The 17189-nt window shown below is 39.7% G+C and overlaps 1 non-coding gene across 1 annotated transcript; it reads left to right on the top strand.

Moving 5' to 3' along the window:
* Positions 1 to 16666: 16666 nt before the first annotated feature.
* Positions 16667 to 16773, top strand: LOC128285815 (small nucleolar RNA R71). The gene has a single exon (XR_008276363.1). It is a non-coding gene; the product is annotated as a small nucleolar RNA R71 (small nucleolar RNA).
* Positions 16774 to 17189: the final 416 nt, after the last annotated feature.

The raw sequence follows: 17189 nt of genomic DNA, 5'->3' as shown, positions 1-17189 counted from the left end.
GTGACAAGATTGGCACTAAGTGTGCGGATTTAAAATTTGTACAGCACTAAGTGTGCGAATTTGATTATATAGCACTATGTGTGCGAGCTGATTATATAGCACTAAGTGTGCGGACTTATTATATGCTTTTGCATCACTATTGGCACTGAGTGTGCGATGTTATCGAGTTGATCACGGACAGCGGATCGGGTAAGTACCTCGAGCTCATGATGAATAGAAAATACGTCCATGCTTGGGGTTGAATTGGTAAGCCTTAAATCTATGTGATGATTGGAATCGTATGGTTGTGCTGGAAAATGAGTTAATGTGTAAAATGCTTGATTATCTTGTTGTGTAGAATATGAAATGTGGATGTATGACTTGTATGCGAGATTGGACCGAAAGGTCCGAGGTATTATGGTATAGATTCGATATGGATGAGTACCTAGCCTCGTTTCTTTGTACATGTTGTAGTGACTTTATTAGTGGATTGATAAATGCTTATGACTTACTGAGTTGTAAACTCACTCAGTGTTTTCTTGTCACCCATTTTAGGTCACTGGGACTCGTGATTGTTGTGTGCTCGGAACCGTCGTTGAAGTCATCACACCGGCTGAAATCTTGTGGTATTACTTTTTTGTTGTTGAAGAACATTTGGCATGTATAGGCTATTATATTTTGTCGAATTGTGGGTTGTAAACTTTAAGCCATGTGAAAATGGCCTATGTGGTCGTCGAGTGGGATGCTAGAACCTATAGCCACGAGTCTTAGAAACTCAAATTTTGTTAAGGTGACCATAATTTGTGTCATGTATGATGGATGATTAAGGCCAAGGAAAAATTCATGAAATTGGCATAGTCTACTGCAGTAACTGTTGCGGACAGCAGCAGTGAGATGAGATTGAAAATCACTAAAAATAGTATAAGTAGAATTAAATAGTGAGTAAATTATGGAACTGATCCTTGATGAATCTATTTTATATGGACAAAACGAAACGACCATATGAGCAGTATACTGGGAGATATTAAAGTTCTCGTGAGACAGGGCCAGAACGATTTCTGGGTCCCCTGTCGTGACTTTGAAAATTTACCATAAATTATCCAGAAAGAATTAGGAGTCATGCCTTATATGTACAGATTCCATTTTGAGTCTAGTTTCATTAGAAACAAACGGCACCAGTATTAAAGCCCTGTACAGAAAGATATTCAAGTTGTAACGCGCGGAGGTCAGAGCAGTCGATCCCTGTAACATGGGTGACTTTAACTAATAAACTGTACCAATTGGCCCAACCAAAATTCTAAAAATAAATCCATGGATGGATATATGAGTCTAAATTCAGGAAAATTTACGAAACCAGTTTCCGAGTTTTGGAACTCGAGATATGATTTTAAGGCGACGGTGACGCAGTTTTCCAGCCTGTCCAGAAATGCCAAATTGGTCGGTACTTTAAGAGGATTTGTCTCGTTAACCCCTCGTGTCCGACACGGCGCCGGTCACGAGTTAGGGTGTTACAATTTTATTGGTATCAGAGCTATGGTTTAGTCGGTTCTAGGACTACCATAGCGCGTGTGAGTCTAGCTATACATGCCAAATTGATAGTGCTTAATAATGTGATGACTTCGACGGTTGAAATTTTTGTTTTGATTAGCGATGGAACCCGGGTAGAGAGACCCTTGGCGGATGACGTTGAAAGTGTAGCGGCTGCTCTGCGCAAGGGACACCGCTGTTGAGCCTCGGTCATCCGCGAATAATCAAAATGAAGGCGAAACAAGCCTTCTTCACTATGATGAATGAGTGGGTCGCGCAATATGCCCGAACCAACCCGGCTGTCCAACCATTCCCGAATTTAAATACTCCACCCCAAGACTCGCAATGCCTCCGATTCATCGATCCCGTGAGGTGAGTAAACCACCGTGGACTTGATTAGGAAGCGTGGGGCGAGTTCAAGGCCATAGTTCTTGATGATGCCGAAAAGGCCGAGTTTCGCTCGATAACACCATTAGAGTGTTAGATGAACTGTCATGCACACCGACGAATGTCTTAAGTGTGCTATATCCTTGTTCGAGACTCGACTTACTATTGGTGGAGGACTTTAATTTCCATAGTCCCAAATGAACGAGTTACATGGGATTTCTTCCAATCCAATTTGAAAGAAATACATTAGTCAACGGTTCATCGATCGAAGCGTAAGGAATTCTTGGAACTCAAGCAAGGCGGATGATCAGATCGAATACGAACATGAGTTCGTAAGACTTAGTCGGTATGCTCGGAGTGTGTGGCTGATGAGGTTGCGATGTGCAAAAGATTTGAAGAAGGATTGAATGAAGAGTTAAAGTTACTAGTGGGAATTTTGGAGATAAAGGAGTTCGTGACACTAGTCGAACGAGCTCGCAAGGCGGAAGAACTTGGGAGGAGAAGAAGAAGGCTGAATTTGAAGCAAGAGATTACCGTAAAAGATCGACGAGTAAAGCTCCGTTCTCGGCTGTAAAGAGGTTCGGGGAGGACACCAGAAGTCGAGGACGATTGCGGGAATTTCCATTAGAGCCCGACCATTGACGGACTCGAGCTACTTGAGTAGCTAGTGTGGGCAATAATCGTCAAGAGAGACTGAATGCCCCCAATGTGGAAGACGACACCTAGGTGAATGTTGGGGTAAGTCATTAATAGGGCTGTTATGGATGCGGTTCAAGGACCACTTCATTAGAGATTGCACGGAGCTAGATGAGAGGAATAAGACGCAAGGTGCAAGACCTAGTGGAACGACGGGTGGAGGTAGGCCCCGAGAATCTCTGGAGGTAGGGGTGGTAATCGAGAGGAGCCTCTAATACGGCCGTCCGATCCGAGACCCGTGCTCTGCTAGAGCATATGCCATCCGCGCACGAGAGGAGGCATCCTCCCCGACGTTATCACCGGTACTTTTACTCTCTTTGATACTATTGTGATTGCATTGATTGACCCGGCTCTACTCACTCATATGTATGTGAAACCTTAGCATCCAAAGAAGACTCTACCGTTGAGTCTCTCGAGTTCGTAATTCGAGTGTCAAACCCTTTGGGTCAATACGTGCTTGTTGATAAAGTGTGCAAGAGATGCCCCTAATAATTCGAGAATCTGCTTTTCCGGCCGATCTGATGCTTCTACCATTTCATGAATTCGATGTTATTCTTGGTATGGATTGGCTGACCGTACATGATGCAGTGGTGGACTGCAAAAGGAAAACCATTAATTTGAGGAGTGCAAATAATGAGGTAGTCCGAGTCGAGTCTCTCGATTTAAAGGGAGTGCCAAGAATAATATCTTCTATGACCGTCGAAGATATGTGAAAAGGGTGTGAAACATACCTTGCGTATGTGTTTGGAAGTAAAGAGACGGAAAGGAAACTCGAATCGGTACCAGTGGTTTGTGAGTATTCAGATGTTTTTCCTGAGGAGTTACCGGGATTGCCACCGGTTCGAGAAGTGGAATTCGGCATCAAAGTTGTACCGGGTACTACGCCGATTTCAATAGCCCGTGATCGTATGGCATTAACGGAATTAAAGGAATTGAAGGTTCAATTGCAAGAATTGACGGATAGAGGTTTCGCTCGACCGAGTTTTTCTCCATGGGGCGCACCTGTATTGTTTGTGAAGAAGAAGGACGGAACCATGAGGTTGTGCATCGACTATCGTCAACTCAATAAAGTGACGATAAAGAATAAATATCCATTGCCACGAATTGACGATTTGTTTGATCAATTAAAGGAGCCTCGGTGTTTTCAAAGATAGATTTGAGGTCGGGTACTATCGGTTGAGGGTCCGAGAATCGGACATACCCAAAACCGCTTTTAGAACGAGGTATGGTCACTACGAATTCTTGGTGATGCCGTTTGGGCTCACTAATGCCCCTGCGGTGTTTATGGATTTAATGAATAGAATTTTCAGGCCATACTTGGATCGGTTCGTAGTTGTATTTATCGATGACATTTTGGTCTATTCGAGAGATGAAACCGAGCATCTTGAACACCGAGGCTAGTGTTGCAAATCTTACGAGATAAGCGATTATACATAAAGTTTAGTAAATGTGAATTTTGGTTGAAAGAGGTTAGCTTTTTGGGGCACGTGGTGTCCGTGACGGTGTCGTGGTGGACCGAACAAAATTTCAGCCATAGTCGATTGGAGACCACCAAGGAATGTTACCGAAGTTAGGAGCTTTTGGGGCTTGCGGTTATTACCGACGATTTGTAAAGGTTTCTCGACGATAGCTACGCCAATGACGGCTACTCCAAAAGGATGTTAAGTTCGAATGGACGGAGAAATGTCGAAAAGTTTCGATCAACTGAAAGCTTATTTGATGAAGCCCCAATTCTAGTGCAACCCGAATCGGGCAAAGAGTTTGTCATTTATAGTGACGCATCCCTACTTGGGTTGGGTTGCGTATTGATGCAAGAAGGGCGAGTTGTGGCCTATCGTCGAGACAATTAAAGCCACATGAGAAAAATTATCCGACCCATGATCTCGAATTGGTCGCCATCGTATTCGCCTTTAAAGATATGGCGACATTACTTATTTGGTGAGAAGTGCCATGTGTATTCGGATCACAAAAGTCTCAAATATTTGATGACTCAAAGAGACTTAAATCTGCGACAAAGACGATGGCTCGAGTTGTTAAAAGATTACGAACTCGTTATTGATTATCACCGGGAAAGGCCAATGTGGTTGCGGATGCCTTAAGTCGGAAATCACCGCTTTGTTTTTCTGAGCGATGAATGTACACTTGTCTATTCTACCCGACAATGTGTTAGTAGCCGAATTGAAGGCCAAACCATTGTTGGCTCATCAAATTCGGAAGCTCGAAAGTTGATGAGGAGTTGCTTGCAAAACGGGTGAGTGTGTTTCGAGCAAGGAATCGAGTTTCAAATTGATGATGACGATTGTTTAAGGTTTAGAAGTCGTCATGTGTTCCAAAGAATTGAACTTATTTCGATGATTCTAAATGAAGCCCATTGTAGTCGAATGTCAATCCACCCGGGTAGTACTAAAATGTACAATAACACGAAACGCCAATTTTGGTGGCCGGTATGAAACGAGACATTTCGAATTTGTTTCAAGGTGTCCGATATGTCAACAAGTGAAAGCGGAACATCAAGTGCCATCGGGATTACTTGACCGATCATGATACCCGAATGGAAATGGGATCGAGTCACAATGGACTTTGTATCCGGACCGCCATTGTCGGTGAGTAAGAAGGATGCGATTTGGGTCGTTGTCGATAGACTAACTAAGTCGGCTCACTTTATCCCCGACGTCGGATTTTTCAATGGACAAATTAGCGGAATTGTACGTTTCTCGATTGTGAGATTACACGGGTGCCTATTTCTATCGTGTCGGATAGAGACCCAAGATTCACGTCGCGATTTTGGAAGAAATTGCAAGATGCTTTGGGTACCAAGCTGCATTTTAGCACCGCTTTTCATCCCCAAACCGATGGTCAATCCGAACGGATAATTCAAATACTCGAGGATATGTTGAGATGTTGCATCCTTGAGTTTAGTGGTTCATGGGAGCGGTATTTACCTTTGATTGAATTCGCCTACAACAATAGCTTTCAATCAAGCATTAAGATGGCGCCTTACGAGGCTTTATACGATCGTAAATGCCGTACCCCATTATTCGGGTGAACTTAGTGAAGGTAAATTCTTGAGGTTGATTTGGTTAAGGATGCCGAGCAAAAGTTCGAGTAATTCGTGAAAGTTTGAAAGTCGCTTCGGATCGCCAAAAGTCGTATGCGGATTTGAAAAGAAAAGATATTGAATATCGGGTTGGAGACAAGGTCTTTCTCAAAGTTTCACCTTGGAAGAAGGTGCTTAGATTTGGTCGTAAGGGCAAATTGAGTCCGAGGTTTATCGGGCCATATGAAGTATCCGAACGAGTTGGGCGATCGCATATCGATTAATTTTGCCCCCGAGCTCGAAAGGATTCTAGCGTTTTCATGTCTCGATGCTTGACGATATAGGTCGATCCATCGCACGTAATTGCTCCATCCGAGATTGAGATTCACCTAATTTGAGCTATGAAGAGGAACCGTTCGCATTATGATGCGTGAAGTAAAAGAGTTACGCAATAAGAAAATCCCGTTAGTGAAGGTGTTGTGGCATAAACACGAATTGAAGAAGCCACTTGGGAACTTGAGGACTCTATGAAAGAGCGATACCCGAGCCTATTTACGGTAAGATTTTGGGACGAAAATTTCTTAAGTGGGGAGAGTTGTGACATCCCAAAATTGACCCTAGTCGGGATGTGGTTTGGGACCACAAAAGCGAGGCATAAAAATAATTTATAATTTATTTTGATGCCTATAATATGTGTTAATTCATGTGTGACATTTTGATGTTTCGATTTAGAGTTATAAATGTGAATTTCACTAGAAAGGGCCTAGTAGTAAACATTGAAAGTATGATGGGGAAATGTGGGATGACTAGTTTATAATGCATGCAAAAATAAGGGATTTGCATGTCAAATTTCCCCCCCTAACATGAAGTGGCCGGCCATGACAAGGAATCATGGGCTAAACATGTCATGAAACATGTTTTGTTGGTGCACTAGGGAGAAACAATAAACAAATGAGTATGGGTAATAAAGAAAGAAAAAAAAAATGTGTGTGTGTGAGTGAAACCCCCCCTTGCCGTGCATTGTGGAAGAGAAAAGAAAAATTTTGTTCATCCATTTTTCTCTTCTTTGGCCGAAAATACTAAGGAAAAAGGGAGGATTTTTGCTTCATGCTTGGTTTAGAAGAGAACTAGAAGGAGATTTGGCTATACTTGCATCAAGATTAAGGTATGTTTGAGGTTGTGTCATGAGATTCATGCTTGTTTTGGTTGCTAACTTGATGTGCATGTTAGCCATGGTTCAAATCCTTGTTATGCCATGGAAATGGTATTTGGCCAAGGTGGATTTTGTGTTAATGCCATTGCATGTTAAATATGAAGCTTGTTAATGGTGTATGTGTTGGGGGATTGATGGCTCTTGGACTTTCTTTTTAGTATTTTTGAGTGAGACATTAAGTTCTTTGCTTAATCATGACCAAAATGATGGTGTTGTGATGTATTCGGTCATGGTATATCCACAAGTATGATTCATGCATGTTGCATGGTAGGTAAGATTTGAGCTTTGAATATGTGTTTGCACATGATGAATTGGTATGACATATATACTATTTCAAGGTATATATTTGCTTGGGATGATGTTTTCGGTTATGTAGTACATGAGAGATGTGTATTGAGCTACAATATGTAATCGTTAGTTAGTAAAATGCATGCTGTTTTGTGTGGTATTAAGTGCATAATCGGCCTCAACATGGGCATGCATATTCGCCACATGAGGGAAATTGGTGTGCATGCATTCGGTTAGAGGCAAGCATATTGATGCCTATTCTTGGCTTAGAAAATTCGCTAAGAGGAATACTAACTAAGGTGTTGAGTTCGATTCATGATTTTGTACATATGCGACTTTGATGCCTAATGAGTAGATATTTATATATTGGCTAGGCATCTTGAATTCCTCTTCCGATGCTCAAATGATAAAACCAATTTATTTGTTAAATTTAGCCCAAGAAGCTAGAGGTGGAGAATCAAGCAAAGGCAAAGGAAAGATAATCGAGTAGTCGATTGGAAATCGTTTCATCCAATATAAGGTAAGTCATAAAGCATATATTTGGCGTTGATTTAAATGATCATAATATATATATATGCAATTGTGTTTAATGAATTGATGTGTAAGTGGAAATGTATGTGTATGGAATGATGCCATTGTTGAATGTATAAAGGTAGTAAAATGCATAACGTATTGGTCTTGGCACTAAGTGTGCGGGTATAAATGGACACGGTGACAAGATTGGCACTAAGTGTCGGATTTAAAATTTGTACAGCACTAAGTGTGCGAATTTGATTATATAGCACTATGTGTGCGAGCTGATTATATAGCACTAAGTGTGCGGACTTATTATATGCTTTTGCATCACTATTGGCACTGAGTGTGCGATGTTATCGAGTTGATCACGGACAGCGGATCGGGTAAGTACCTCGAGCTCATGATGAATAGAAAATACGTCCATGCTTGGGGTTGAATTGGTAAGCCTTAAATCTATGTGATGATTGGAATCGTATGGTTGTGCTGGAAAATGAGTTAATGTGTAAAAATGCTTCGATTATCTTGTTGTGTAGAATATGAAATGTGGATGTATGACTTGGTACGAGATTGGACCGAAAGGTCCGAGGTATTATGGTATAGATTCGATATGGATGAGTACCTAGCCTCGTTCTTTGTACATGTTGTAGTGACTTTATTAGTGGATTGATAAATGCTTATGACTTACTGAGTTGTAAACTCACTCGGTGTTTTCTTGTCACCCATTTTAGGTCTTTGGGACTCGTCTTGTTGTGTGCTCGGAACCGTCGTTGAAGTCATCACACCGGCTGAAATCTTGTGGTATTACTTTTTTTGTTGTTGAAGAACATTTGGCATGTATAGGCTATTATATTTTGTCGAATTGTGGGTTGTAAACTTTAAGCCATGTGAAAATGGCCTATGTGGTCGTCGAGTGGGATGCTAGAACCTATAGCCACGAGTCTTAGAAACTCAAATTTTGTTAAGGTGACCATAATTTGTGTCATGTATGATGGATGATTAAGGCCAAGGAAAAATTCATGAAATTGGCATAGTCTACTGCAGTAACTGTTGCGGACAGCAGCAGTGAGATGAGATTGAAAAATCACTAAAAATAGTATAAGTAGAATTAAATAGTGAGTAAATTATGGAACTGATCCTTGATGAATCTATTTTTATATGGACAAAACGAAACGACCATATGAGCAGTATACTGGGAGATATTAAAGTTCTCGTGAGACAGGGCCAGAACGATTTCTGGGTCCCCTGTCGTGACTTTGAAAATTTACCATAAATTATCCAGAAAGAATTAGGAGTCATGCCTTATATGTACAGATTCCATTTTGAGTCTAGTTTCATTAGAAACAAACGGCACCAGTATTAAAGCCCTGTACAGAAAGATATTCAAGTTGTAACGCGCGGAGGTCAGAGCAGTCGATCCCTGTAACATGGGTGACTTTAACTAATAAACTGTACCAATTGGCCCAACCAAAATTCTAAAATAAATCCATGGATGGATATATGAGTCTAAATTCAGGAAAATTTACGAAACCAGTTTCCGAGTTTTGGAACTCGAGATATGATTTTAAGGCGACGGTGACGCAGTTTTCCAGCCTGTCCAGAAATGCCAAATTGGTCGGTACTTTAAGAGGATTTGTCTCGTTAACCCCTCGTGTCCGACACCGGCGTCGGTCACGAGTTAGGGGTGTTACAAAATTGGCCTTTTCCGAATAGGACTAAACTTGGGCTCGATAGGGACACGCCCGTGTGCGATTGCTCCAGCCTGTGGCCAAGGTTGTTAAATAGGCATGGGCGTGTGGTCTACCGGTGTAAGTCGTGCTTCGATCCTGCCAAATTGACACGGCCGTGTGACACGCCCGTGTAAGGAAGTCCAGGCTATGTTGTTTTCCCATGTGGGTCCATTGTCATTATTTTCGGCCCGTTTCTCGCTCTTTTTACTCTCCTATTCCCACTTAAGTATAAAACATAAAATTAAAGGATTAAGAGCATCGAATTCACCAAATCTAAGGAGAAATCATTCGTAAATGCGCTAAGCATGGGATAAAAAATTGTATAAATTACGGTTTATCGAATACCCCTACACTTAAGCATTTGCTTGTCCTCAAGAAAAATCATCAACTCACGATCAAAATAAATTTTTCTCAATTTATAATCCCTATCAATAATATCTCAAAATAATCCATAAATATTTATACATTGAAAATTCAACTAAAAGTACATCAAAGTTTCAGACATTCTAAGTTGAGCATTTTATCATGAAAACATAGGTGGCTCCCCCCATCTAAGTGATTGCCTTGATCAAAATATTACAAAGTTTAACATCCTCACTAAAGATTCACTCAAGTCACTCAAGGTGTTTAAGGACATCAATTAAAGCACTCATTAGTCAATATGAGAAGTTATTACCATAGGCTTGCTTGAAAATCAAATCTCCACCACTATATATTGAGATGATACCTCAATCAAAAAGGTCTTTAGAGGGTTGTAACGTGGCTTTGGTTAGGGAGTGTGGTCACAAGATGAAAGAAAAGGATAGAATCGAGATTGAATTGAAAAATTACCTGGCTAGAAAAACGACTAGTCATCAGTTGAATACAAGTGAGCTTCTTATCAGAATATGGAATTAACACTCAAGCTCAAAAATGTCAAATTACTACTAATATGTATGTAAGTATTGTTGTTGTTGTTTTTTTTTTTTAAGAACAAGTCAAATACATAGAAGAACAAAACATAGCTAAGCAATTAGTTCAAATCAAATCTTGACAAAAATAGGGATCAAATTAGGGGATTTCAACAATAATGGGTTATGGGTTAATATTGAAGGTAAATCAATTAATGGTTTGTTAGGCTCAAAGGGGTTCACTAAGGGTTAATTATGAAGGTAGGCTTTTGTGGAGTGAGTGGGTTAAACCTAAGTGCCTTTATCATCTTGACATATCAAATCAAATGGTGTGGTCTTGACGTGCATAATCAAGCAAGTTCTAGAATAACAATTCAATACTGATGCACTCAAAGCAACAATAAAAGTGAGCATGAAAGAAATAATAAATGCTCTAAAGGCTCAAAATCTCACAAAAATTATGGCTTTTTGATGTTTAAACTTGTGAATTTCAACTCAAGATAATACCTAAACTTGGGAAAAACAACTTAAAAGCTTTTAATTCTTCAAAAATCAACTTATCATGCTTGATTCCCTAATGTCTTAAAGTTTAAACACTCAATGCATAAATGCCTATGTTTTAATTCAAGACATATCAATAAAAATCATAAATTAATTAAAATTCATTCTAATAGTGATGTGAGTTATTCACGTGATAATAAGACACAATTCAGGGATTTCTAATGATGATATAAAAGACCCCCCATACTTAAGATGTACATTGCCCTCAATGTACAAAGATAGATATATTAAAAAAGATAGATTTATAATCATAAAATAGGGAGAGAAGTTTCACTTCCTGAATGATGAATGAATTCCTTGAACTGGAGTTTTGGAGAATAATCGACGTGAGAGTGGAGGAGGATACTCTGGTGGTGGTAGAGGTTTATTAGTCCATAAGTCCTGCACCAAAAGAATATTATATCTGGTGGTAGCTATGGTCGTGGTCGAGCAGGACATGGCAGTCGTGGAGAACCTTTCCCGGTAGAGTTTTTAGTTCCTATGCAATGATGAGCTTTGGAGCTCTTTATAACTGTCATAGAATCAGGAACTTTTTAGGAAATATAAGGAAGCATAATTACTCGTAATGAAATAGCTGAAATTAAAAATTGTAAAAGCTCAAGATAAAATAGTATTAACAGGAAATAAAAATTAATTTCAAAATATAAAGATAAAGCTAAGATTGATAATAGGTGTTTATAGAGAAATTGGGGCACATAGTCGTGGGGCACGCCCCTGTGCCTTCGTTTTAGCCCGTGCGTTTCGTGGTTTTCGAAATTGGGTGCATCGGTGCACTCGGCCATGTTGCACGACTGTGTCAATCTTCGTTCGCTTCTCCCACGCCTGTGTATGCAAGCACATGCCCGTGTTAAATTGACAAGTTTTCCCATGGTTTCAAAACATGGGCGTGTCGTACACCTGTGTTATTCTGGCAGTTTCGCCCACGGCCATGTCGCATGGCCGTGGCAACTTATTCGTCCCGTGTTGGGAAAGAAATCTTTGCCCTATTTTTACACGGCCGTATCACATGGCCGTGTTGCATCCCATAGTATGTGCACAGCCTACGGCACGCCCGTGTGCCTGGCCGTGTGGTTCTGAGAATCCTGTGTTCAGTGACTCAGTTAGTGAATTAAATGTTGAAGACTAAAATTTAAAGAAGTTAGCACCGTTCGTTCTCGGGGTACCTCCCGAGAAGCGCTTGTTTATAGTCTAAGCTCGACTCTACGTTGTGGGTTATTTAGGTAACTTCGTGGAGCCGTAGCTCCTCTTTATCGTCTTTGAAATTCTCACCATTATACATTTTGAGACGATGTCCATTTACCTTTAAAGTGCCTTGTGATGGATGACTTACCCCTACTGTACCATATGGAAACACAGTTTGAACTACGAAAGGACCTGACCATTGTGATTTAAGCTTTCCGGGGAAACAATTTGAGCCTCGAGCTATATAACAGGACAAGATCTCCAACTTCAAATTGCCTTGGTTGCTTCAAACAGGCATCGTGACGGCGCTTCGTCGCTTCCTTATATAGGCGCGAATTTTCATATACATTGGCTCGTCACTCATCTAACTCATTCAACTGCATCAACTTGTTTTCACCTGCAAGTTTGGGGTCAAGGTTTAGAAATTTTATAGCCCAGAATGCCTTGTGTTCCAACTCAAACGGTAGGTGACAACTTTTCCCATAAACAAGTCTGTAAGGTGATGTTCCTATGGGAGTCTTAAAAGCAGTTCTATAAGCCCATAAAGCATCATCTACTTTCATCGCCCAATCCTTCCTGTTTAATTCTACTGTCTTTTCTAGGATACGTTTAAGCTCTCGGTTCGCTACTTCGACTTGGCCACTAGTTTGAGGGTGATAAGGGGTAGCTGTTCTATGATGAAATCTGTATTTCTTGAGGGTCTTGTCAAATTAAGTGTTACAAAAATGAGTACCCCTATCACTGATAATTGCTCTAGGTGTACCAAATCGAGAGAAAAGTTTTTTAAGGAATCGTACTACTACTCTAGCATCATTAGTAGGTAAAGCTTGGGCTTCAACCCATTTGGACATATAATCAATAGCTACTAAGATGTATTTATTCCTAAATGAACTAGGGAATGGACCCATGAAGTCGATACCCCAAACGTCAAATATTTCACATGAGAGCATATATGTCTAAGGCATTTCATCACATTTGGATATATTACCTGTCCTTTGACATTTTTCACAAGAAGTATGTTACCTGTTTGAGTCTTTGAATAGAGTGGGCCAATAAAAACCTGATTTGAGGACTTTATGTACGGTCTTATTTCCACCATAATGTCCTCCAGCCGGTCCTGAGTGGCAATGTTCCAAGAATTTCAATGCTTCTGTCCTTGTAACGCATCTCCTAATAATTTGATCTGCACATTTATAGAAAATAAAAGGGTCTTTCTAGAAGTAGTTTTTCACATCAGTGAAGAATTACTTCTTTTGCTGATGTGTCAACACTTTTGGGATAATGTTAGCGGCTAAAAAATTTGCAATATCTACAAACCAAGGTACCTCAGAATCAGATATAGCAAAAAATTATTCTTCAAGGAATGAATCATTTATTACAATCTCATCTGGTTCTTTGGTACTTGAGTTTTCCAGCCTGGAGAGATGGTTAGACGCAAGATTTTTAGCTCCTTTCTTATCCTTAATCTCCAAGTCAAATTCCTACAATAATAAAATCCATCAAATGAGTCAAGGTTTTGCATTAGTTTTAGTCAAAAGGTGGCAAAGAGCGGAAATGGTCAGTATAAACGAAAACTTTAGACAATATTAAATATGACCTAAATTTATCGAATGCAAAAACCATAGCTAGCAGCTCTTTCTTCGTGGTGGTGTAGTTTTCTTGTGTGGCTGTCAAAGTCTTGCTAGCATAATAGATAGGTTGAAAATGTTTATCTCTTCGCTGTCCCAAAACTTCACCTACTGCAAAATCACTCGCATCGCACATTAGTTCAAAAGGTGAATTCCAATCAGGTGCAATTATAATTGGAGGTTTAGTCAGTTTATCCTTTAAAGTATTAAATGCTTCTAAACACTCATGATCGAAATTAAAAGACACATCTTTTTCTAGTAATTTAGTCAAAGGCTTAGCTATTTTAGAAAAGTCTTTAATAAATCTTCTATAAAACCTAACATGTCCTAAGAAACTTCTAATAGCCTTAACCGAATTAGAGGGAGGTAGTTTTTCAATGGTTTCAATTTTAGATTTATCAACCTCAATCCCTCTACTAGAAATTTTATGTCCTAATACAATACCTTCTTGAACCATAAAGTGACATTTTTCCCAGTTAAGCACAAGGTTTGTTTCCTCACATCTTATTAACACTTGTTTTAAATTTTTTAGGCAAAGATGGAAAGAGTTACCGAAAACCAAAAAATCATCCATAAATACCTCCATGACGTCTTCTACAAGTTCATCAAAAATGGCCATCATGCAGCACTGAAAAGTAGCAGGAGCATTACATAATCCAAAAGGCATTCTACGATAAGAAAACGTACCGTATGGACATGTAAATGTCGTCTTTTCTTGATCTTCAGGAGCTATTGGGATTTGGAAATAACCAGAGAGTCTGTCTAAAAAGTAGTAGTACATGTGTCCTGACAATTTTCCAACATTTGGTCAATGAATGGAAGGGGAAAGTGGTCTTTTCTCGTGGCATCATTTAGCTTCCTATAATAAATGCACACTCTCTAACCTGTGACTGTCCTTGTTCGGATTAATTCATTCTTCTCATTGGCTACAACAGTCATGCCTCCTTTCTTAGGAACAACCTGCGCCGGACTCACCCAAGAACTGTTAGAAATAGGATAAATAATTCCAACATCTAGGAGTTTAATTACCTCAGCTTTAACAACTTCCTTCATGTTGGGGTTTAGTCATCTTTGGGCTTGCACGCATGGTTTTATATTCATCTTCCATTAAAATTTTATGGGTGCAAAAAGAAGGGCTGATCCCTTTAATGTCAAAAATTTTCCAAGCTATGGCCCTTTATGCTCTCTTAATACTTGGAGTAATTCCTGTTTCTCCTTAGGTTGCAAGTTGGATGCAATAATTACCGGTAACGTGAAATTATTTCCAAGGAATGCATATTCCAAGTAATTCGACAATTGTTTAAGTTCCAGTTTGGGAGGTTCGTCAATAGAGGGTTTTTGCTTAAGTTTATCTTTTAGCTTAATTCCCTCATATTCTGCTAGTTTTGGAGAGGTTTCATTGGAGTTTAGTTCGGTTCCTATTTCGGAATCATCATCCATCCCCTCTCCTTGGGCGAGACACAATTCCATCGTGTCCTTGTGTATGATTTCCTGAAAAGAATCTTAAGTAGCATGATCAATAGAGTCGATAAAATAACATGAGTCATCCTGTTCTCTAGAAAATCTCATGACATCATAAATTTTAAAAATAATCTCCTCGTCACCTACTCTAAGTACCAATTTACCATCACTCATATCAATTACAGCTCTAGCAGTGGCTAAAAATGGCCGACCTAAAATTAAAGGCACCTCAACATCTTTATCCATATCAAGCACAACGAAATCAACAGGGAATATAAACTTATCTACTTTTACAAGTGCATCCTCTATAATTCTCCTAGGATATTTAACAGATCTATCAGCTAATTGAATACTCATCCTAGTGGGTTTAAGCTCCCCAAGACCAAGTTGTTTAAACATTTTATATGGCAATGCTGGCGCCTAAATCAGCTAGTGCTTTATCAACATTCAAACTACCAATTAAGTAGGGAATAGTAAAACTTCTTGGATCTTTCAGTTTGGTTGGCAATTTATTTTGAAGTATGGCTAAGCACTCCTCATTAAGTTCCACTGTAGATAAGTCTTCAGACTTCCTTTTGTTTGTTAGAAGCTCCTTTAAGAATTTTGTATATGTAAGCATCTACGATATAGCTTCAACAAAAGGTAAGTTAATGTGCAGTTGTTTAAAAAGTTCAAGAAATTTACCAAATTGTGCATCTATGCGGTCTTTCTTCAACTTTGCTGGGTATGGGATTGGTGGTTTATATTCTTTTGGCATTGGGTTCGACCTCCTTTCTATCAGCTTCTTGTGGTGGCTTCTTTTCAGATTCAGCTAACACTTTCCTACTCCTTAGTGTAACTGCTTTCACGTGCTCTTTTGGGTTGGGTTCAGTGTTACTAGGTAGACTTCCTTGTGGTCGTTCAGAAATTAGTTTGGCGAGTTGGCCTATCTGAGTTTCAAGCCCTTGGATTGACGCTTGTTGATTCTTAAGAACTGTCTCGGTATTTTGAAACTGAGGTTCTGACACTGAGATGAATTTGGTTAGCATCTCCTCAAGGTTTGACTTCTTTTCCTACTGGTAAGGTGGTTGTTGAAAACCCGAAGGATGTTGTGGCCTTTGATTTCCTTGACTGCCCCACGAGAAATTGGGATGGCTCCTCCAACCTACATTATAAGTGTTACTATATGGGTTATTTTGGGGTCTAGAGTTATTGTACCCATATATTGGACTTGTTCCTCCTCGATGCTAGGGTTGAAGGGTTGATATTCTGTGCATGCTCCTCCTCCATTCGAATCACACCTCATCATTGGATGTACCTGAGTAGAACCACACAAACCATCAATCTTTTTATTTAAGAGTTCTACTTGGTTAGATAGCATAGTAACCGCGTCGAGGTTGAAAACACCGGCTGCTTTCATCGACTTTGTTCTCATAACTTGTCACTGATAGCTATTCAGTGACATCTCCTCAATAAATTCGTAAGATGCCTCAGGTGTCTTATTATTGATAGTTCCTCCAGTGGCTACATCAATCATCTGCCGAGTCGAAGGATTCAGGCTGTTATGAAACATTTGAACCTGTAGCCTAAGCGGTAACCCATGGTGAGGGGACCTTCTCAAAAGGTCCTTGTATCTCTCCCATACATTGTAGAGTGTTTCTAAATCCATCTGTACAAAAGAAGAGATATCATTACGTAATTTGGCTATTTTAGCCGGCAGAAAATATTTTAATAAAAACTTTTCGGTCATTTGTTCCCAAGTAGTGATTGACCCTCGTGGTAACGAGTTCAACCATTGTTTAGCCTTATTCCTTAACAAAAAGGGAAATAGCCAAAGGAAAATGGCAACATCAGAAATGCCATTAATTTTAAAGGTATCGCAAAATTCTAGGAAATTTGCCAAGTGAGCATTGGGATCCTCTTCCTGCAATCCATCAAACTGAACAAATTGTTGTATCATTTTAATTGTTTTAGGTTTCAGTTCAAAATTATTTGCAGCAATAGCAGGTCTAACTATACTTGACTCAATTCCTGTTAAATTAGGTTTAGCATAATCATACATAGTGCGTGGAGCAGGATTCTAATTTACCAGATCAGTAGCAATCGCAGGAGGTAGCA

This window comes from Gossypium arboreum, chromosome 12 (assembly GCF_025698485.1).
Source record: "Gossypium arboreum isolate Shixiya-1 chromosome 12, ASM2569848v2, whole genome shotgun sequence".
In the NCBI taxonomy this organism is placed as follows: domain Eukaryota; kingdom Viridiplantae; phylum Streptophyta; class Magnoliopsida; order Malvales; family Malvaceae; genus Gossypium; species Gossypium arboreum.
The sequence above is the reverse complement of the archived record's forward strand: the minus strand, read 5'-3'. Positions and strand labels throughout refer to the sequence as shown.